Source organism: Lutra lutra, chromosome 1 (genome assembly GCF_902655055.1).
Source record: "Lutra lutra chromosome 1, mLutLut1.2, whole genome shotgun sequence".
NCBI lineage: Eukaryota > Metazoa > Chordata > Mammalia > Carnivora > Mustelidae > Lutra > Lutra lutra.
The window spans coordinates 76,506,515-76,531,139 of NC_062278.1; the positions used below are offsets into that span (position 1 = coordinate 76,506,515).

Below are 24,625 nucleotides of genomic sequence, written 5' to 3' on the forward strand. Positions count from 1 at the left end.
AACTGTCCTTGGCCGCCCTCGGTCACGCCTTACCCTGAAGAACAGGGACAGCTGCTGAAACTGAGAGCAACCCTCTGAAGAGTTTGCCTTCAACAGCAAGAGAGCTACCACTTAAACAGCAGGTCATCAAAACAGGGCCTGGGGCCCAAAGCCACTTGCCTTGCCAACAGAAAGGGTTCAAGGCAGGTCTGGAGAGATGGACAACTGTCTGCTCACTCACAAGCTCCTGAACGGGAAGTGAGAATGCTTTGGAGTGTTCTCCCTAACGGTGCAGACTTTCCTTTCTGAATCAAGCCCACCACAAGGAGCTCATGTCTCCTGGCACCATTCCTGGCGCGCAGGGAAGCTCAGGAAATGATGAGACGAATGAATGAAACCAGTCGGCAATCTCTTCATGTTCTCAGTCTCAGAACAGGAAAAAAAAAAAAAAAAAAGAACGACAGTCCTAATCGATGCAAAATTACTGAAACGAGCGTTTCATTTCTCAAGTGATATTCTAGAAATGATCAGGGCATTTTACAGTCTCAACTGGAAGGCCTGGGTAGGAGGTCAGGGATCGTGCACGCACCGTTATCACCGGGAAAAAAGTGCTCTTAAATGCAGGCTGAAGTCAGACAAAGTCCAGATAACCAGGAGGGCTGAATTCGTAACACCTCTTTCCAGCCAGAAGGAAGCTTAGAAGGAAGAACAGTTGCTATTTTCAGGGACAGTCATTTCTAACTCCTGAAGAAGGATGCTCCTACTTTTTTCTGATGTAACCGCTACAGACCCGAAAAGATGCCCGAATGTGTCTCTAGGAGAAATCTGTACACTGAAATATTGCCAACATCAGAAATCCCCAGATTAGAAAAAAGAAGCTTGAAAAAAGTTAGGTTGCTTGTTGGCAGCACAGAGGTTATTAATTTTTAAAACTGACTCGGTTCTGGTAACTTCACGATGGGACAAATACATCAGAGCAAGACCGTCTTCAGGGACTTGGGAAGCCTGCCCTTTCAGTGAGCAAAACCTGCATCGGGTTTACTCACAACGGACTCCACACAACAAAAGCAAATACTGCAGAGTTTATTAGCCTCTGCCTCCTTATCTGGGGGAGTTGAAGACTTGGAGATGAGCTCTTCTAACACCACGCCCTTGCTAGGCTTCAAAACACCAGCCCTCACAGAGACATGGACATGGAGGAATGAGGGTGATGCTGCTTTCCTCCACTTAATTTCATGGATTGGATCATGCAGACCCCACATCTCCAGTTATGAACTATAGAGACTAGAGAAGAATGGAACTTAGACAACAGTTTTGTTTTCAAAGTAAAGCATACACACCCACAGAACTTTGTTATGAGAGAACTGACCACGGTATTGTGTGTAATAGCGAAAGACTAAAAATTTGGTCCACCGATCAGAAATCAAGATACACCTGTTCAGAAATTCTCTATAACCATGCCCGAGAATGAGGGAACTCTGTAGGTACTTAAATGGAACAATCTCTAGGAAACATTGTTCAGGGAGGGGGAAAAAGCCAAGGGACAGAATTCTATGCATGGACCTGCTACTGCTTGTAGTTAGAAAGGGAGGGCATATTACACATAGAGAACGAATATCTGTAGGAGAACACGTTAAGAGCCTGGTAACAGTGGGTAACTCTGGAGAGGAAAACAGGTGTCAGGGATGGGAGGAGATCTTCCTTTTCTTCCTTCTATACCATCTGAAGCTTTCCTATGTGCATTTATTACTTATAGAAAACATAAAAATACAGAAGTAAAAAACATAAAAACGTGGTCATGTATACAACAAACTCAGTATTTTCTTAATGGGAGTGCAAGGCGGTGACCCCAAAAATGATCTAATAAGCAAAATTTCGGCTTAAGAATGTAGTCAAGAGGGGCGCCTGGGTGGCTCAGTGGGTTAAAGCTTCTGCCTTCAGCTCAGGTCATGATCCCAGGGTCCTGGGATAGAGCCCCTCCCTCATCGGGCTCTCTGCTCAGTGGGGAGCCTGTTTCCCTCTCTCTCTCTCTGCCTGCCTGTCTGCCTACTTGTGATCTCTGTCTGTCAAATAAATAAATAAAATCTTTAAAAAAAATAATGTTTAAAGAATGTAATCAAGATCATGAAAGCCCGCCTGGTACAACTCCTCCTTGTAGAAATGCCAAAAATCAATACCCAAAGAAAGAGTGAATTTGGTCATGGTCATAAAATGGTCAGAGGCCTAGAAGCCAGGTGTCTTGGGTCCCACTGAGGTGCCCATGATGCTACCTGCCACTCTGCTCCCTCTAGTTGTTTGGTTTCCAACTATCACTGAACCTTCTCTGAGCCTGCAGCTCATGAATGCTACTGATGGTTGAGGTTCTTTAAAACCACTGCTTTTGCTAGCTACTCAGAGAACATGGGGGCAGAGAAGACCCAAGACAGAGATAAACAGAGAGGAGGTCCTGAGGAGAGCACAGGAAGGCAAAACATGTAAATCTGCAATGAATCTAACACTTCTTGGGATAATATGCCAGAATATTTTAGGGACAGAACAATAGTTCAGCTAAAAACAAAAACAAAACAAAACCCAAGGGCAATGTATCCCAAATGCCATTTCTGAGGCCAAACCAGTTGAGGGCAGGTTGCCATGAATTGCCTCAAAAAGGCTAAAGACCTCATCAGCTTTCGACTTTTGCCAGTCCCCACAGAAAGGAATAACCCAAACAGAAGATTTCTCCACTGAAGCAGGAATGTATCAAAACTAAAGCAGAGACATCTTTTCTTTTCCTTTCAAGAGAGTTAGAATTTAAATTTAAATCCACATTTATCTTTTTCTTTGTTTTCATCTCCTTTTCCTTCAGTAACTTGCCTTCTCTTCCGTTTCTGAAAATCAATAAAAGCACACTCTGCAGCTATGTGGCCAGAAACATTTAACGGCTCTTGTTGAGTAAAAAAAGAAAACACAGAGTCAAACAAACTCCACAGCATGAGATCTGAACACCCTTTTGATTCCATGACTGTGTCCTTGGTGGAACAAAGGGTCAACACAGGAATGGGGTGTGGTGGCAGGGGGAGGGGGTGACTATCCCTGTTGGATATAACCCTTTGGTTAATGCTTCCCTGGACAACATCCACAAATGCACCCTGTGGACTGTTCCAGCAAACACACTTGGTCACTTCCACAAAGACCCACAAGTAGGCTCAGGACAGGAAGGTCCCTGACCTCAGTTCTAAGCCCACATATCATTTGCTACCTAAGAAACAGATACTTTAAAAAAAAAAAAAAAAAAAGGTGAAGCCTCACTCCTGAACTTTTTGCCTTTTGCAGCCCAAGGGAATGGGGAGCAACAGTTTATAAAGTGTCCTGGCAGCTTCTCTAAGCCAGGAGCTGCGGACGACGAGTGAGGCCAGGGAATCAGAGGCTGCCCAGTGCGCCTCCTGGAATGTTTGACAAATGTCTTCTTGGCCTCAGAGAAGTTCAGAGACTTGCTATTCTTGTGTCCTGGGCTTGCTTCCTTCGTTTTTTAAAACAGGCTTGGTTACACACACACACACGGACATATAAACACATACAGAAACACACACATACACACACACACAATGCCAAGTGAAGAAAACAAAACCTTAAGGGGTTAGGTTCAACTATGAAACCTATCACAGGTCTAGACGGAGCTGGCTCGGAGGAGATTATGGAAAGAACAATCAGTGTGCTGATGGCTAGAAGCCACACCAAAGCCCTAGAAAGCCATAGAAATTACTTTACTCCCTCCAAATCCTTCTCCCCAGTTCACATGTGAGACTGAGGAGGGAAAAAAGGAATGCCTGTAGCAAGTATGCATTTCTCATCTCATTCTCAGCCTCTTTTCTCCTTCTGACCACCTTCTTGGCTGAGAGACCACTATACCTGGCACTTTAAGTTGAACCCTTTATTTCTTTTAAGATTTTATCTATTTATTTGGCAGAGAGAGAGCAGCAGCAGCAGAGGGAGGGGGAAAGGCAGACTTCCTACTGAGCAGGGAGCCCAATGTGGGACTCGATCCCAGGACCCTGGGATCATGACCTGAGATGAAGGCAGACGCTTAACCGACTGAGCCAGCCAGGCAGCCCAAAGTTGAACTTTTAAAAATACATGTTTTGAAAAGAAAAAAAAAAAACATGTTTTTGTCAACACGTCAGAGGCACAATCCTATTTAAGTGAGCGAGAAGGTCTCTGTGAGCACAACTTCTTCCACACACACACCCCCTGGAAACCCACTCCCCAACTGTGCTTCTGTTCTATCAGTAATGGGGAAAGTGTCACATGTTGCTGACTATAGTTCATTAGTTGCATAAAAATATAATATCCATGAGTTCACACTCATATAAACAAATGGCCGAATACATAAATAAATGGAGGGAGAAGAGACAAATCTCCTGAGTGGAAGAATTCCAAATAATTTAATGTAGATACACTATCCTCAGGGAGGGGAGCAAAACTTCCACTCCTTAATAGTAGATTGTATATAGTGACCTCCCCCCAAGGAGTACAGTATTGAATGGGGGGGGAGCCACTTTACAGGGAAGAACTCCTGTCTATCAGCCAGATGATCAAGGTCAACCTCAACAATGATAAGCCACAGTGATAGCATGACCCTTGATAAGATGTGACAAAAAGAACACTTCCTCCCAAAAGCCCATCATCCCAACTCTAATCAGAGAAAAAGATCAGACAAATTCCAACAGGGGGGAATCCTCAAAATTCTTAAGCAGTATTCCTCAAAACTATCAAGGTCATCAAAACAAGGCAAGTCTGAGAAGCTATCATGGCCAAGAACAATTTAAGGAGACATGACAAGTAAAGGTAATGTGTTCTGTACAGGACCCTGGAACAGAAAAAGACATTAAGAAAAAACTAAGGAAATCCCTGTATCCATATTGGTTCATCAATTGTAACAAATGTAGCATACTAATGTAAGATGTTAATAATATGAGAAGTTGATGTGTATATGGGAACTCCATCTTTTCAATTTTTCTGTAAATCTGAAACCATTCTAAAAAACTGTGTGCACGCACACATGTGCACGTGTGTGTGTGTGTGTATGTGCAGTGACTACGTCTTCAACAGACACCAGGGACTATGCAAGACACTGTCTCTTCCATATTCACTATTAATTCATTTGTATTATTCATTTGTATAGGATACATAAAAATGGACAAATTTTATAGGGTATATAAAAAATGGATAAATATATAAAAAAAAAAAAACCACCACCATGATCTATAGTGTGTTCCATGGGAGCATATGGAAATTAGGCTACAATAAAAATATAACAATAGCTGCTTCCAGAGGTGTCCCATGGCCAAGTAAGATTGGGAAATGTTGGGCTACACAAAGTTAAAAGAATTCATTTTGTTGCAAGCTTCCTCAGAGCCTTTAGGGCTCTAACAGACAGTGAGACTTTCCAGGAAGGAGACAGAAAATGCAGGACTTCTCAAACTTGGAAGACTAGTGTTCTCCTCAGCAGGAACACTGGGAAATGCTGGTCCACTGCAACTTAGCAGATGTCTTGGCAGTACTGAATCTGAACTGAATTGAAGACGAATTAATATTTATTAAAGCTCTTACTATGTGCTAAGCCCTTTAAAGTCAACTAAACAGATGTGTAGGACATGGATCCAGGGAAAGGAACATAGCAGCCTGGTGAATGTTGAACAAAGTAACATAAAAACAAAGAAAAACGAAACAGGGAAGCAAGGGTTATACAAGACTGCGGTTTATCTGCCTAAATTCTCCATAATCAACTGCTGATTTAACAGGGGAATTTCAAAGATGGTTTAACTTGCATGTCAGTTTTCATAGGGTGAGGAAAACCTTGCTACATTAACTTTCCTTCCATATATACAAAATAACCTATCTTTGAGAGTTTTGTTTTTTTTAACTTGCTTCTGTAATAATATAACATTAAATATTCCAAAGAATCCTTCCAGTATCAACCCTTGAGAGTGAGGAGAGCCTCAAAGAGGCTGACTTACTGCTTTGAATACCTGGTTGCCGTTTCCTCAAACAGGTTGACTAGGCAACAGTCAAATGCACACCTTGGGCGCCTGGGTGGCTCAGTGGGTTAAGCCTCTGCCTTCGGCTCAGGTCATGATTCCAGGGTCCTGGGATCGGGCCCCCCCCATCTCTTTGCTCGTCGGGGAGTCTGCTTCCTCTCCCCTCTCTCTGCCTGCCTCTCCACCTACTTGTGATCTCTGTCTGTCAAATAAATAAATAAAATCTTTAAAAAAAAAAATGCACACCTTGGGTAACACACTTGATTTGAGATCTAGGAAACTTCTTCAATTCGACGTGGGAGCTAATAAGCTTATATAGATTGCATGAGAAATCCCTTCCAAAAACCTAAGTGCCCTATCAGAGGGGAGCACAAGGGCTCTTGAATCATGACTTAAACTGAAAGCTTAATAATCACTTCATCTTCCTTCCCACTCTGCAAATGCTGGAAGGGTAACCAATTGTCCTGGTCTGACAGAGACGGAGGGCTTTTCTGGAACATGGGATATCAGGGCTAATGAGGATGTGAGAGTCCGAGACAGATGGGCATCTGGTCACCTTAGGCCTTGACTGACGCAACCCACGGCAGTTGAAAACCCCCCCTACGAGGCTTCCTGTGTCCATCCTAACACGTCCCCTTACAAAAAGAACCAATGCCAAAACGAAAGACCTATTTGCGTGTCATCCTTGCGCAGGGGCCATGCTAATCTTCTCTGTATCGTTCCAATTTTAGTATATGTGCTGCCGAAGCGAGCACACGAAAGACCTATTTGATATTTAGAACCACAGCCAAGCAGTCCCGACTAGCTCTCAGTGTGCCCTTCATGGATTACAACTAGCTGACTGTCCTTTTGCACCCACATTACCTAATAATCAGAGAGGAAACATTCCTTCTCCACTTACTCTGAAACTTTTTAGGGAGCTCAAGCACTACTTATGACATTGCACTGCAACACTTGTAAGCATGCACTTGACTGAGTCTGATTGTCAGGAAATCCTCCCTGTTGGATTCCTGGTTGGGCCATACATGCTGAAAAGCAGCTCTTTAAAGACTGAACTATATACTCTTCTGTGATCTGAGCTAATTCTCATCTTCCCGAGAGCTGGATTTGTGCTCTTTATAAAGAAGATATGACAAGGAGCCAAGCCTCCACCCTTTGGAACCAACCCCAATAATATGGATTTTCTTTATAAACACAGAACAAAAATAGTTTAGTGCACTTCAGATCTGCCTTACTGATGCACAGACACGAAATACTATAGTCAGTTTCAGGCTTTATGGGTCAGAAACTGATAGGAACCATTACTCCCGTAATTTTACAAGGCAGTATTTAATGAATACCAGGTTTTTGTGACTGTTTTCTCTTTACTTCCAGAGCATAGTTCTCTGCTCAGCACCCATTTCATTTGGTTCTGTTTTATCATTAGTGGTTTACAAACTCAGTTTCCCCAAAGCGCTCCTTCCAGGGGGGCCCGTGTATTCACCCTACTTTGTACCATCAGTGTAGAAGTTCAGGCTAAAATAGACCTTAGTTATTTAGACCAGGGTTCTCAAACTTTTCTTTAGCAGTAGGATCCTTCCGTAGTGTCAGTGGATGGCATGAGGCAGAGGCGACCCTCCTATGTAGGGGATCAGTTCAAAGCAAGCCTACAGTCTCAGCTGGCACCAATGGATCGGGGAGCACTTAAATGGCAGCCCCTTCGGCTATCTTCTCGAAATCCTCTTGGTCTTGACTTCACTCTGCTTTTCCTACAGGCCATTTCTCAACGCTGGTATGAAAATATTAAACGAATTTTGAAAACCTGAACTGACACAGCTTTTGGGGTCTGCTTAGCAGCTCTTCACATCCCCCTAAAATCCTAGCATGGGACCTTGGGACACAATTTTAAAACCAAAGACACAGGCCAATTCACTCAATCTGGAGATGATCTTTGGAAGGATAAATGACTCAGCATAAATGATAGGCAGAGACTGTGACAAAGGTAGGAAGCCCAGGGGATATGCTAGAATGCCACGGTGGGCATATCTAGCATATCAGCTTCACTGATCACCAATCACTGCCTGGTCCTGCTCACCCTCAGTGATCAAAAAGGACCTACTAAGTTCAATTCAGTGACATGGATCTGTTTCCTCTTCCCGATTTCATGAAAAAGTCTAATACAGACTAGCGTAATTAACTTATTTACTACTACAAAATGCTGAAATCACCATGAATCACATGTTAGGATGATGCCCTGTTTGTGTGATCTAGTTTTATAGAAAATGGTATAGGGCTTGCTTCTTCAGTCTTTTTTTTTTTTTTTAAGATTTTATTTAGTTATTTGAAAGACAGAGATCACAAGTAGGCAGAGAGGCAGGCAGAGAGGGAAGCAGACTCCCTGCTGAGCACAGAGCACCATGGGGGCCTCGATCCCAGGATCCTGAGATCATGACCTGAGCCAAAGGCAGAGGCTTAACCCACTGAGCCACCCAGGCACTCCATTACTTCTTCAGTCTTAAAAAAAAAAAAAAAAAAAAAAAAAAAATTTAAAAAAAGACAAGTCAGATAACTTTTAGAAGTTGTATTTCAGGGGCACCTGCATGGCTCAGTAGGTTAAGCATCTGCCTTCAGCTCAGGTCATGATCCCAGGGTCCTTGGATCAAGTTCCACATCAGGCTCCCTGCTTCTCCCTCTGCCTCTGTTGTTCCCCCTGCTTGTGCTCGCTCTCTCTCAAATAAAGAAAACAAAAATCTTTTTTTTTTTTTTTTTTTAAAGTTCCACTTCATAATTCAGGAAGGTTTAAACAGGAAGCCGTACTGCCATCAGGCAACACTAGACCTTCTGGGCACAGCAGCTTCCAGAAAGTAAGGATATGCACCTGGAAGAAGCCAAAACACACAGGTGTAAATCGTTTCTGACATACGTGCAGACCCAGCCACACCAAGTTTCAAAAATATTTCAGCGTCAAGAGTGTCTGAGTGCAGCTGTGGGTCTTTTCCTCTCTGTTTATGGGCCGTACATGGCTTAACTCATGTGAACTGGCCAATGTCAGGTGTCACGCAGCCCTGTCTGATGGAAAACACATGCCCGCAGAGGTAGGAAGAAAAATCCAGCCACAGTCCAGCCTCAACTCAGTCATGATACAATGAAGAGGAAGAAAGGGCTGCAGACACGTCTCTCGCCTTTCTTGTGTCTCTCTCAGCTCCTGCCAACAATAAGCCGCTTGTTTCTCTTATTTCCCAGAAACAGTATTAGCCGTCCAACAAGGTCAGCAAAAAAAAAAAAAAAAAAGGCAACTTTTCACTTCAGGGTGCATTTGGTTCCAAAAATCTGTAAAGTATTAAACCAAGAAGTTGTACTATCCCAACTTCACACTGAGCCCTTTATTCCAATTCTGGGTGAGAATAACCACAAGGCAATTTCTCAGCCGGCTCAGCTGATAAGGCACAGAGCTGAGGGACATGTGTGCCTTCAGCCTTGCCCAGCCCCTCTGTTTCAGGCCTTAAACCCACTTCCAGGTGCCCCTCAATCTGACAGGTGGACCTTAGGTTTTCCAGATACCCCCGGTTCTTCCAGCTTTAGACTTGTAACCTACACTGCCTTTACTTCACAGGAAACCCTGGATTTTTAGCACCAGAGAATGATTTTCCTACTTGCTCTCCTGTCTGCTCATCTCCACAGTAACGCAGGTGACAAACCACGGTGCAACGCTGCTCTCCTCGGGGTCCACGATGGAAATGCCTGGAACACTGGTTTTTGTTGTTTTCCTAGCAAATGCATGCCCTAAAATGTGTATTTTATTGGCATTTGAAAGATTGAGACATGAATTTTCATCATTATCATATATCCAGAACATGCGAGGTATAATATATCCAGAACAAGTTAGCATGCTGATTTTTTTCTGGACCCTACTGTTGTAAAGAAATCACATTTCCTTCCATCAAAACCAGCATCAGCATGTGCTGCTCAGATTCCATCTGATTTAGGGATATCACAAGATTGATCCAAAGTGGCCTGTGAAAGGAAGCTCATCTACGAAGCTAGTGAACTTAGGCAAATAATCCCCTAACTGGGAAAAAGAGGAAATCGGCCACTTCACTCTTCTGCTCCACAAAGTTATCTTTGTATCTTTGAATTTAATACAACGGCCTGGCAATAGCAAAACCAAAACTGTTTTATTATCTTCAGACAATAGGTACACTTTTATCCTAACAGGAAATGGAAACTCTGATTCATGCACTTATTTTCATTAGTCAGGAGAGAGTTTATTGCAGCTTTTTATTGGTTCACCTTCCTGAATGATTTTAAAACTACTCCAGGTGCAAAGTGTGGCAACCCAAGCAAAATAACAGAAAATGAATCTACAGCCGTTGTTCCATGAGAGGCAGAGAAAAAGCTGTCAGTGTGGAAGGCTCATTTTTAATCTGTTTTCTTTCTGTAATGTACCATTTTAGTACACATCTTTATTATTTCAAAAGCTCATACAACAGACACTCCAAAAAACAGTCGAAGAACTCGAGCAATTTATGAAATAGAATAAGCAATCAGAAATCAAACCTGGAAAAATGATCAGCCTCACAAGGAATCACAGAAATGCCAATCAAAGTGAGAGCCATTTTTCAGCAATCAGATTAGCAAAGGGAATGAATGATGTGAGGCCAGTGGGTGCTTTGCATCAGGCCAGGACTACTCAGGAGGGAAAAAAAAGAATTTAAGCAGGGGTAGCAGGATTAGGAAATCTGGTAAAATTATATGTCAAATTTTGGGAACGTGTGTCTGTGTGTATATTGAAGACTGTACCCCTAGATCTTTTAGGATTTCTTGTGACCCCCCAGAAGTTAGTTACCTTTGAAATGAAAAAATATCAAAGAATTAGTAATGAGAGCGTTTGGATGTTAGGACAATAGTTGACTTTGTCTCTCCAGCGTTCTACAGTTCATTTAATTATTCACTCACCAAGTACCTGCTGAGTTCCAGCCAGGTACAAGGCACTGTTTCCAGGAGCTAGAGGGAGAGACTGATGAGCAAGATGGAAAGGTCCTGGCCCTTTGAGAGGTTATAGTCTAGTAGGGACACAGACAATAGCAAAAACATAGTGTAATTCTAGGGGTAAGGGCTTTGTACAAACAAATGTGGACTATCTCAGGCAGATACATTAAGGAAGTCCTCTCTGGGGAGGCGATCTGTGATCTAAGAAACCGGAATCGAATGCAGAAATCAGGCTGGGGGCCATTCTAGGCTGAGGAACAGTAAATGCAAGATACCAAGGTAGGAAGGTGGCTGACCTGTGGGTCTGGAGTACTTGTGCAGAACAGGGTGGCCCCCAGGGCTGAGGGGCAGGGACCAGGGTCCCTGGGGGCTCACGGCTGTGGTGAGCACTGCCACTGACCTCTACTCCAGAGTGACAGACATCTCCTTTCAGCTTACTGCTCAGACTCCATGGGAAACCAGCAGAGAATTTCACACACCGTGGTAAAGTGAAAAATTCTGAAGAAACCCAGAGATGGAGAAGTGGAGGGGGTAACCTCCTTGGCATTAATGTCTCCGGGCTACTGTCTCTCAGCCCTGTGAGGTGCTTGGGGCCCCCTTTGAGAAGAAAGGCCTAAGTTTTGGAGTGGGGGTAGGGGAGCTAGAAACCAAAGCAGCTCTGCTTTTAAAGACTTCCAAGGGGGCGCCTGGGTGGCTCAGTGGGTTAAAGCCTCTGCCTTCGGCTCATGATCTCAGGGTCTTCGGAGAGAGCCCCACATCGGGCTCTCTGCTCAGTGGGGAACCTGCTTTCTCTTCTCTCTCTGCCTGCCTCTCTGCCTACTTGTGATCTCTGTCTGTCAAATAAATAAATAAAATCTTAAAAAAAAAGAATAAATAAGGACTTCCAAGAGGAGATTCTGATCCCAAGCAAAACAAAACACCTATACCTCTTGGTTTTATTTGGGATGGTGTGACAAGGGGGCGGTTGTTCTTAAAAACAAATATACATAAAACACACAGAATAGGGGCGCCTGGGTGGCTCAGTGGGTTAAAGGCTCTGCCTTTGGCTCAGGTCAAGATCCCAGGGTCCTGGGACTGAGACCCCCGTATCAGGCTCTCTGCTCAGCAGGGAGTCTGTTTCCTCCTCCCTCTGCCTGCCTCTCTGCCTACTTGTGATCTCTGTCTGTCCAATAAATAAATAAAATCTTAAAAAAAAAAAAAACCCACAAAGAACAGCAAATAAAGCTACAACTCTGGATTTCCCCAAGTCTCTCCTGAATCCAGCTGGGGATGTGGTGTACCCTGTTCTGGTGCTCTGGGAGCATGCCATGACCCAGGGTTTAGTTATAGGGAAAACCTCTAAGACTCCTGGTGTTCACTGTTGTGAGATTTTCTGAGGACTGTCACCTAAAGCACAGTGTCTAGATCGTTAACGGGGAACTGAAGGGAGAACTTCCTGTTTGGTATCTATAAATAGAAAAATTATGTTTCCCCTCAACACCAGGTGAACCTTGACCTCATAAATGCTTTGATTTCCATAACTGAACATGCCTTGCTCTTTGCAAGAGTGCCCAAATCTCAAAGCCAAATGTTCATGCACCTCTAGTCACCACACAGGGCCTGTGGTATACATTCTTCTCTCTGGCTTTACTATTTTCTCAGCTTCGATCTCCTTTTACCATAACTTAATTATTTATATGCACCCTTTCGAATTATGTGGGTTTTTTAAAATTTTATTATTTATTTGACAGATTGAGAGAGCAAGCACAAGCAGGTGCAGCAGCAGGCAAAGGGAGAGGGAGAAACAGGCTGCCTGCTGAGCAAGAAGCCTGACACGGGCTCAATCCCAGGACCCTGGCATCATGACCTGAGCTGAAGGCAGCTGCTTAACCAACTGAGCCACCCAGGGACCCCTTGAATTATGTGCTTTATAAGAGGCAAGAATAGAGAATAAATGAATGCAAGTATCACTGTCTCATTTCAAAACTGTATCTCTGGGGGGGGCACCTGGGTGGCTCGGTTGGTTAAGTGGCTGCCTTCAGCTCAGGTCATGAGCCCAGGGTCCTGATGGAGACCCACATTTCATGGAGACCCACATTGAGCTCCTTGCTCAGCAAGAAGCCTGCTTCTTGCTCTGCTTGTGCTCTCTCTGTCAAATATATAAATAAAAATCTTTAAAAAAAGAAACTGTATCTCTGTGTATCAAGGTATACAGACTACTGTTGGTTAATTAAATAATGTTCTGCAAAGCTTAAGTGGGCATGCTGGCAATGACATTTGCTCACCATCTCAAGGAGAAGGGCTTATTTGACCTAAGGCCACACCTTACAGGGAACTGGTAGAGCAAAAAAGGTCTCATCATATTGCACTGACTTTTTGGAACACACTCAGGAGAGAAGCCAGTTGACGCAAGCAAACACTGCTCTTCCCCCAACTTCCACAGATACTACCTTAACCAAGGGATCAAAGACAACATCGCCCATACCAGGACAAACTGACTTCGTGTGCCTTCCTGCCAAAAATGTGTAACCTAAATCTAAACCACGAGGAAACACCAGACAAATCCAAATTAGAGACTGATCTATGAAATAACTGGCCTATACCCTTCAAAGATGTCATGATCCAAAAACACAAGGGCCCAGGAATCACTCCAGGTAAAAAGAGATTAAGTAAACAGGACAACTAAATGCAGTGCATGGTCCTTGATAGATCTGGGGCCAAAAACCACACTACTGTGTTAAACGAAGAAATTCTCAAACACGGGTGTGGACTAGATAATAATGTTGTCCCAATGTTAAATTCCCTGATTTGGATACCTATACAGTGCTTATGTAAAAACATATCCTTTTAGAAAATATAATCTGAAGTATTTAGGAGTAAAAGAGCATGATGTCTCCAACTTAATCTCAAAAGGTTCAGGGGAGAAAAAAAGGAAAAAATACATAAACATACAGAGAAAGTGAGATAAGCAAATGTGGCAAATCATAAACCATTAACAAAGGCAAACCTGAACAAAGGGTATATGGGAGTTCCTTGTACTAGAAACTCTTCTCCAAGATTAAGATTAATTGAAAATAGTAAGTGAGGTATTTGAAAAAAAAAAAAAAAAAGACAAGAAAGAAAAACTTCCCTATACACACCCTAAACTCCCCAGAGACTGAAAATTCTAGCTGGCTGGGTCAGGAGAAACTGCGTCACGTATGGGCCATTGTACTGAAACGTTTTTATCTTTGAGGAAACCCCCAACTAAACAACAGTTTTGAAAACTGACCAGATTTTGAAGGGGAGAGAACCCCAGTTGTCATATGTGCTAAGGATTCCAATACCTCACGCTCCCAACCTCCCCACCTCTGCCCCAGACCCCATCTGTTATTTAGAAATAATTCTGGGTTAAGTTTGTCAGGAGGTACCGACTTATGGTTATAAATTAGTCACAGGATTTAACAGTGACTAGAGCTAGCAATATTGTAAACGTATATTTGAACAATGCTAACAGAGTTGATCTTGAACGTCCTCATCACTAGAAAACAAATTTTGTAATTATGTGTGGTGACGGATGTTAACTAGATTTATTGTGCTGAGCATTTCGCAATGTGTGCACATATCAAAACATTATGTTGTACAACTGAAACTAATGTGTTAATTATATATATCTTGAATTTTTTAAAAAGGAGAAACCTTCATATTCAAAAAAACAAACAGCAGGTAAGACAGGGCGAGGAATTGCCCTACTAGACTTGTTGAACAGTCTTCTCGAAGAACAGTTCTGGACAACCTTGCCTGACTACAAAACACCAGACTAGAGAATTACAAGTTTTCTTAGGGAGACTCTGTGCTCCAAGAGTTAACTGACTGTAAAGCTAGAGGCTCTTCATCCACAGGCCCTCACTTCCCAGAGTGGAGCTGAAGAAAGGCCACATTCCACATAGGCCTTCTTGACAGAAGAAAAAATGGACAACTGTGAAGGGCAAAGCTGAGTCTGGAGAAGGCACTAGAGAATGCAAACACATGGAAGCTATGTTTCAGGAAGAAATGTGTCAGGCCAAAGCCATCTATTTGAATATGGTTTGGGCCCTGGGATTCCCTCAAATTGCAGGGGGAACAGTTTTGTATTTAAAACTAGGGCAGAAGCGCCAGGATGGCTCAGTGGGTTAAGCGGCTGCTTTCGGCTCAGGTCACGATCTCGGCATCCTGGGAAGGAGTGCTTCTCCCTCTCCCTCTGCTGCTCCCCCTGCTTGTGCTCTTTCTCTGTCAAATAAGTAAAATCTTAAAAAATAATAATAGTAATAATAAAACTAGGGCAGAGACAGAGGAGAAGACGATACACAAATGATTGAGCCGTGCTGTAGACTGGAGAAGCGAGGTCTCCAGAGGAAAAACCCTCAGGTTCAGCATCTCAGACAGAAGCAAAAGAAAAACAACACAAGTGGTGGAGGCGAGAAGCTCTGAAGCCTTCCCACTGGCAGTGGCCCTGAGCATTCATTTCATTAGGCTGGGATGATCCAACTCCATTTGGGGAGAGATGAGAGTTCCATTCTAATTAGTTCAGGCATTATGGCAGTTGACAGGGGTAGAAATGGAATCTTTTTCTTGATACTGAAAGTGTGAGCTTTGAAGCAGCTAAATGAAAGTCTTGTGAGCCAGGACTAAGTCACCCACATTAAAAAATATTTTTTACTCTCTTTTCTTCCAGCTCTGCAAATATGTGACTCTTGGCAAAGCTGAAAACTCACAACTCACTCTTCACTGGTGTCTGAGAAACAGCACACTGGAAAGGAAAAGGACTAAAATAATATGGAATGAAATGCATGACATGTACTGGGAAGCAAAATAACTTCAAATGAAACTTCCATTTATGGCTTAGTCAAAAACATATGGATAGGCAAGCTGAGAAACAGAGCTAGTGGGAACGTAGGTGCATGGTGAAAAATACACTTCTTACGACAACCTTAAATCATTTATTGCATACGGAAGTTGTGCCCCAAATTCCCCACCCCTGGCCCGCCCTCAGCAACACACCCAGGGAATCTGCAGACAATTATCTGTTTAGTTAGATAAAAGCAAATCATGTCAAAATTGTATTTTTTAAGGAATTCCTATACTTTACTAACAAACATTCCAAAGAAACTGGAAAAAGTGAGGTAGCTAAAGGCAAGCACAAAAATTCATGTGCAAGAGTATTGACGGCGACATCACTTATAATGGTAGAAAAACGGCCTCAACCTGTAGATCTCTCAATAGAAGAATTGGTTAAATAAATTATAGGATAGTCACCCTACAGAATATTGTATAGCCATTAACATGATGTAATGGTTTATAAACAGAAATATGCCCAAGTCCATTCATAAACAAGGAGCACCTAGGCTATACCGATCAGAATTATAAAGACTAAAAAGCCTGATAATAGACATCACTGGTAGGAGGAAAAGAGCATTTTGATACACTGTTGGTAGGGATGTAAAATGGTGTAACCTTTTTGGAGGGAAGAAGAAGAGCTATTAAAACTTCAAATGCACTTAATTTTTAGGTTCAGGACGTCCACCTCTGCAAAATTATCTTACACATAAACAGCACAAGGTGCAAGGATTTACATACAGGGATGCACACTATAGCATTGCTTAGTAACAGTGAACCATCAGAAAAGAATCTAAAAGATCCAGGAGAAGGGACTGTTTAAATAAATGTGGTACATCAGTAGAGTAGAATATTATAAAATCCTGGCAAAGAATGAATATATCTCTAAGAACGAATTTAGAAACCTCTCTAGGATATGTTAAGTTTAAAAAAGACATATACACCCAAGCTTACATATGTACATAGAATATTTCTAGAATACTCAGGAAGCTGGTAGCAGTGTTTTCGAGGAAGAGGAGAGAAGGGCTGGGGGTCTCGATGTGAGAGAGACTGACTTCTCATGAATATTCTTTGAACTGTTTGAAATTTTTTTTGCCATGTATGTGTTACTATTCTAATAAAAACAGCTAATCTTTTATGATTAAGTGAATTGGATAGATGCTTATGGTATGTTAAAGGGAAAAACAAAAAAAGAATACAGAAGGTTTTCCAGCTTTTTTTGTTCACATTTATACTGAAAAAAGACAAATACGAGAAAATGTTGCTGTGATTTTGAATGCTCAGATTACAGTGTTTTCAGCTGTTCTACAATGACCAAATAGTAATTATATAATATGGGGGAGGGGGGAGGACATTCTTGAATCTTGTTGCCTCAAGTATGTTTAGGATCTTATCTTTTCCTGTCCTTTTTTTTTTTTTTTTTTTTTTTAAACCAAGGAGAGGGGGTGATATTCCTCTCTTCAGCACTTAATGAGAAAAGACCATGAAAGCTTTTGTTTTCTTGGCTTCTCTTTCAGTATTATTTTGCTGACTTCATCACGGAGAATTATCCAGAGTCAAGCATGGTGGAACAGCTGTCCCTGACCACCAGCAACTGCAGAACACCCAGGGAATAAATTTAGACTTTCAGAAAGGAAGAAGAAATCAATCTTCCAGTTGATATGGGGTGGGGGAGGTGATGATCACACACGGGCAGGGACATCACCAGGCGCCCCAAAGAGGAGATCAAAGAAGAGTGTCCAAATGTCACTCAGCACTTATTAATTTGGAACAAGTGGTCAAAGGACAAACCCTCCCAGAATCCCTTCACCTCAAACTAACTGGGCAAATTCCCTAGGACAAGGAAGTTCCTGAGGGCAAACTCCTGGAAGTCAGCCAGCAGATACTACTAAAACTGTCAAAATTATTTTTAAAACTCTCAACAAGGGCGCACAGCTTGGAGAAGAAATTAGAATCCATTAAAACTAGTAAGTAAATAAGGGAGGTGGTACCCACAAAGAAGGGACTTAAGGAAAGCCTGGCCTTTACATCCTTCCTAAGAGGCTGTGCTCTTCTTTTGGGGCATGGTGTGCCTCTCTAGAATTTTTCAGATGCTCTGATGCTCTGGTCAACCCTGAGCAAGCAAAATTCAAGGTGAGCCTACATACTTACCGTATGAATGTAGACAATACAGTTCAATAACTGGATGCCCAAACAGCAATATTTTCCCTCATTTTTGAAGTTTACATGGTATGGCTGGGGGGGTCAAAACCCTCTGTAAAGTGGCTTCAGAGATCACATACCCAACGCTCACATGTGCACTAATACCAGCAAGTGCCAAAAAGACAAATGTCAATGCCAGAATAAATGTCTACTTTGGACAAAGAACCCAGTCAAAAAGTTGGTGAGCAAATTCGGACTTCTTTTCGGATAACTCCACTTAAAGAATGGATAACCCAAGCGGGTTTCTGCCATTGATTATTATGACGGCATTCTCCAATCACTAGGCTAAAACACACAACTCTGCTGTAGCACCGACACCTGGCTGAAGATGAGTCATCTGGGCACTTGGAAGCACTCCTTCCAAGACCCCAACCTACACCATCTGAAACAGAATTTCCCAGAGGTGCGGGCCCAGGCATTATTCCAGCAGCAGCCCAAGACTTCTTCAAGGAGCCGGTGACTGGATCCTTAAGATGCATGTTTACCAGATGATCCAAAGGATCTTACCAGCTCTAGACGTGGATCCCCACTGGAGAAACACTGATCTTAGAGACCAGGGAATAACCTGCTTGCCACTGGCAGACTCAGTCCACTGCAGAAGTTTGAAGATTCATGGTTTTGTTTGGACTGCACACAGGGCCTGGAATCTTCTTCCCAACACCCCATCCTCCTCTCCAGCTATGAAAAGCTCAAGACATCAACTGGTTCTCCATTTTTTCCCCTTTAGTCTACTGTAAAAGTAATATAACCACATTACAGAGAAAACAAAGGGAATCACCCCCCATCAACAAGGCTTACCATGACCACTAGTAACACTGAAAAATACGTTAACTGACTGACTTAATACATTAACTCTACCAAGTGGTACACCTGTGATGTATAATGCACGTGGCTAGGGGCTAGAAATACACAGATGGAGAGCAAATCTGTGGGAAAGGAGACTCTAGACAGTCTGTTCTTAAGAACAAAATTATAGTCCTAACATAAACAATTTTTTCTGCTTTGTAAAATTAGACTGAAATAATAAACAGTTCTCCGTGCACCACATAGTCCTTATACTACCATTTTAATGGTTACAAATATATTTTTGTTGTACTGAAGACATTTACTTGGGGGGGGCAATATTATAAATAACCCATGTTTGTGTACACATTTTCCAAAGTGTTCATCTAGCATACTACATCTAGAATTTGATCTTGGAGAATATTTTCTTATGAAAATTGTGGCACCAAAAAATTTTTAAGGCTCTTGAGGCTTCCTATCATAGAGGAAGTTTTCTACCTAAAATTTCTAAATTTCACAATAAAATTGGCAACATTTACCACCTAATCTTATTTCATCCAGACAAACTAATACAGCTTACACCGAACAATGTGGGTTTTAACTGAATGGGTTCACTTACACGCTGATTTACAGCATATAGTACTGTAAATGTATTTTCTTTTGTGATTTTTCTTAACACTTTTCTTTCTCTTGCTTACTTTATTGTAAGAATATAGCATATGATACATATACAGAATGTGCGTTAGTTGACTGTTCTTCCGGTCAATAGTAGGTTATTAGTAGTGAAGTTTGGGGGGACTCAAAGGTATATGCAGATTTTGACGGTGCAAGGGGTCTGCTCTGCAATTCCCCCCACCCCCGTGCTGTTCATGTTCAAAGTCAACTGAACTGATCTACACATTAAGATAAATGGAATGTACACATGGAAACCCAAAGTTCCTTTCTTTATATACTATTATACCTCACTTTATTGTATGAAAGGAGCTGAGTTGATTTAATAGTGTTTTTAGCCCCCATTTCATGTATCTTTAAAAGCCTTACAAGAAAAAACAAAACAAAACAAAAAAAACAGCTGTAATTAATCCCTCTTTGGAAACTCCTAAGAACAGTCTTCAAAAACGTTATCAGATAGAGTGAATTTTGACAACTGATGGCTTAACAAATCTAAGATGAAAATAATGATTTCTACAGTATTTAGAAAATTGTTTCTTCTGTTTCTAATCAAGGGGGAGGTGAAGCCTTTTTCACCAGAATCCCTTCCTTCTTCCTCATGCCCACCAGTCTTCCTCCCCTGCCATATACACCCATGTTCTATCACCACGTTCCTACCAAGGCCCTATCACTCTACCCACCGCCTGTAAAGTATGAAGCTTTTTCAGTTTGTCTTTGGGTTTGTGTGTGTGTATTTATGCCTATCGGGCTAATTGATGCTGCAGAACCACAAAGTTCAAAAACTAGAGAGACTATCAGAGCTGGAAAAATCACTGTAGCTAGATGTGTCTGCCACAGACGTACCACATAAATCTGATACGCTGGAAAAAGAAAAAAAGTAGCCTACACATAAATCTGACTTTTAGTAAACCTTAGGATACCTTTCTATGTGCTTTAGCAACACTGGGCTGCAGTGTCCCTTAGCTATTTTATTTGCTTCTGATATAAAGTTTTTCAGTGCCTTTGTGTACTTCCTAGAGGGAAGAATAAGCCAATTTACCAAACGAAGCACAGACAAGATTTTCCGTCTTGTCTTGAAAAGCATGCCCTGCAAAAAAGGAAAAAACACACACGTGTTTATAATTTGAAGTATGGGCCAAGGCAGACCTGGAGGACTTAGACTCTGGCCTGGTGGACGGCACATTTTCAAAGGGGAAAGCATGTGTGTGTGTGTATGTGTGTGTGTGTGGTATTTTAAAAATTCCTATAGCATTAAAAATACTGCACTTTACCAAAAGTTTCTGAACCGGCTCAGGCTGGCAGTCTGGTGAAGCTGTTATACAGTCTTTATTTTTCCTGTTCTGTCTGGGAGGATACTGGCACCCCAGGTTGGGGCCTCATTCCAAAAAGAGGTCTGTTAATGTGTGACAGGAGCCCAGCACACCACGGTTTCTGATCACGAGGATTATCACCAAAAGGGCAAAACTGCATGTCACTTTCTCTGGGCAATAACATTTTAAAATATGGAGATATTTTAAGTCGCTACGTGATTTCTGTATGCACGTGCCGAGGAATGGGAAAACCTTGCCCATCACACTTGTCCAGACAGCAATGTCCTTCACGTGCAGCTTGAGTGTGCCTGCTTGTCACAAACTCCCTGTTAATGATCTAATGGAGAAAGAGCCCGGTCACGAGAATGTGCCTCTTCTGTCTTCTCACGACTGCTCTCTGGGGTCCACCAACTTATCCTTGCAACACGTAAACAAAAGTGCCCAAATGATACAGGCTATGGGCACCGTGGCTGGGTTTTCCCAAGGGAGGAGCAGGCCAGCTTTCTAAGAGTGCACACCACAAGCTCTTCCTCCCAAGTACATAGCGGCCAGAACAGTGAGGGAAAATGAGGCTACCAGCTAAGAAGAACGGTTACAACATCCATACTTCTCTGGGGGCTTCCTATATGCCAAGTACTCAAGACAACGTTTAGGAGACAGGCATCACAGTGGCCACATATGTTTGCTGTCATCACCACCACTTTACAAAGAAGGACAATAAGACTCAGAGAGGCTCATCACAAACAAAACTAGTAAATGTCTAACCCAAGAGAAACTCAGCTCTGACTCTAAGTCCTTCCCATGAACCACCAGACAGAAAGGTTCCCTGCTTCAATCCCACCCGTCTCACCACGCTAACACCCTAACAGCCTAACTAATTTCCTTAGCAGGCCCCAGTTTCCCCCAGGCCCACCACCTATATATTAGAATAGGCCCTGTGTAGAGTTCTTTTTTTCTCCATTTGTTTCGTTCCCCCCCACTTCAAAAAAATCCAGTGGGTATTAATAATGATTAATGAGACCAACAACCCACTTAAACGATACAAGGTCCTATGTGGTTTGTGTTATGAAAAAAAAGTCAACTTTCAGATGTACAGATATTTTCCCCCTTCACTGTTACAGAAAAGCAAGGATTCTAAGAAAGTTGTCAGCCCCAAGCAATACAGCTTCCACCCTTGGGCGCCTGGGTGGCTAGGTTGGCTGAGTGTCTGCCTTTGGCTCAGGTCATGATCTCAGGGTCCTGGGACTGAGCCCTTCACTGGGTTCCCTGTTCCACAGAAGTCTGCTTCTCCCTCTCCCCCCTGCTTGTGCTGTCTCTCTCCCTGTCTTTTAAATAAAATCTTTATTTAAAAAAAAATGGCTTCCACCCAGAGATCATCTATTCTCTTACTCTCTGAAATTCTCCAATATCCTCCTTTCTTCTCCCATTTACTGGGCACCTTTGGCGACTGAGACACAAAAGTCACCCATCTGCTTGGACAGAATCAAGTAGAATAAAACCGGACAGAAAACCTGATTTGGCAAATACGAAAACAAAAATTTCACAGACCAAGCCAGAGATGGTTCTCTAAAATAAAAAAAAATTTTAAGGGGCGCCTGGGTGGCTCAGTGGGTTAAGCCACTGCCTTCGGCTCAGGTCATGATCTCGGGGTCCTGGGATCGAGTCCCGCATCGGGCTCTCTGCTTGGCGGGGAGCCTGCTTCCCTCTCTCTCTCTCTCTGCCTGCCTCTCTGTCTGCTTGTGATCTCTGTCTGTCGAATGGATAAATAAAATCTTTAAAAAAAAAAAATTTTTTTTAAAGATTTATTTATTTGACAGAGAGAGAGATACAGCGAGAGTAGGAACACGAGCAGAGGAACTGGGAGAGGGAAAGCAGGCTTCCCGCCAAGCAGGGAGCTCGATTCAGGGCTCGATCCCAGAACCCTGGGATCAAGATCCAAGTCGAAGGCAGACGCTTAATGACTGAGCCACACAGGGGCCCCAAGAGGGTTCCTTTTTCTCCATATCCTCACCAACACTTGTTATTTCTTGTCTTTTTGATACTAGACATTCTGACTGGTGTAAGGTAGTATCTCACTATGGTTTTTGGGTTTTGTTTTGTTTTGATTTGCATTTCCCTGGTGATCAATGATGTTGAGTATCTTTTTTAAAAAAATATTTTATTTATTTGACAGAGAGAGAGAGAGAGAGAGATCACAGTAAGCAGAGAGGCAGGCAGAGAGGGGGGAGGAAACAGGCTCCCTACTGAGCAGAGGGCCCTATGCGGGGCTGGATCCCAGGACCCTGAGACCATGGCCTGAGCCAAAGGCAGAGGCTTAACACACTGAGCCACCCAGGTACCAGTACCTGAAATAAATTTATTTTTTTTATTTCTTTTTTCCATTTTTCCCCTGCAGAGTCTATTTCATTTTACTTATGCATTTTAAAAAATTAGTGAGTTTAGATACACAACAAATCTGCCATCCTACAAAGGTGGCTTTTCACTGGATACTGATGCCGCCTGATGACAGTTTACTCCATTTTTACAAGTCACTCACTTCAGGACACCTTTAAGTGATAGGTCTCTGCCAATCAAAATATGATGTGACTTCCAAGCTACATTTCAGGAACAGATGCACTGAAAAAATAAGGTATTCCCTGATAAGCTTCCTGGGGCGGGGGCCGGAGGCGGGGGGGGGGGGGGGGGGGGGGGCACGGAAATATTTCCACCAGAGGGCGCTATACTCACTGAAAGTAATAAATACAGTGTTCCTAATTTAAAGTATTTTGCGCTTTAACCCGCCCAAAAGAAATCTTTTTTTTTTTAAGATTTTATTTATTTATTTGTGAGACAGGGATCACAAGTAGGCAGAGAGTCAGGCAGAGAGAGAGGAAGGGAAGCAGGCTCCCCGCTGAGCAGAGAGCCCCATGCGGGGATCGATCCCAAGACCCCATGGTCATGACCTGAGCCAAAGGCAGAGGTTTTTAACCCACTGAGCCACCCAGGCGCCCCAATAAATCTTTTTCTTGAGAGCTTTTATGATGAACAATGACATTATCTTCAAACCTAACATGAATAAAATACGAAATAAAACTTCTCTTTCCACAAGGAATAATGTTAACAATAAGAATAAAACAATTACAGCTTGTTATGTGCCAGGCACCACATCTATGCACTTTACATATATAAACTCATAATAATCTCTTCATACTATAATAATAATCTTCATTTTATAAATAGGGAAACTAGGGCAAAACTAAGTAACAACAAGTCATCAAGCTAGTAATGGGCAAAGCCAGGTTTCAAATTTTCACAGTCTGATTCCCAAATCCATGAACCTAACTTACAGTAAAACATAGAATCCAAAAAAAGGGGAGATTTATTTCTGAATGTATTTAGCAATATCACAGATTATATAACAGCTCTATAAAATATACAATAGCTTATTAAAGATACTAATTTTATCACCCTATAATATTACATATATAATAACAATATTACTAACTGTATTTTGACATTTTCATCTGTACATAAATACCTCCCTGTGAAGGAGACATACTACTTAGTTCACTTAGTGGTTAGTTATGTTCTATTGAAAAAACCAGAATTCAGATTTAAGAAGTAGAAGGACCTGCTCTTTCTAGTTTTAAAAAATTGGTAATAAAGAGTATAAACTACAGGGAGAGCTGCAGCCTGACATTAACATATTCCGAATAAATCACTTACTGTTAGGAACACATTCCGAGTCTTCAGTCTTTGGCGCTTACTTGGCATCCCTGTTCCCTGTCTATCCTCAGGACACATATGTGATTCGCTATAGGCTAGTAACACTTTTCATAATGCACAAATACTCAAACAGTGTTAGGAAAATACCCAGAATGT

The 24,625-nt window shown here is 42.3% G+C and overlaps 1 protein-coding gene and 1 pseudogene across 2 annotated transcripts in view; both read right to left on the reverse strand.

Annotated features, from left to right (window-relative positions):
- Positions 1–24,625, reverse strand: part of WWTR1 (WW domain containing transcription regulator 1) — a 135,477-nt gene that overhangs the window by 26,690 nt on the left and 84,162 nt on the right. The gene's annotated exons all lie outside the window — the stretch shown is intronic.
- Positions 6,653–6,751, reverse strand: LOC125089656 (uncharacterized; annotated as a pseudogene).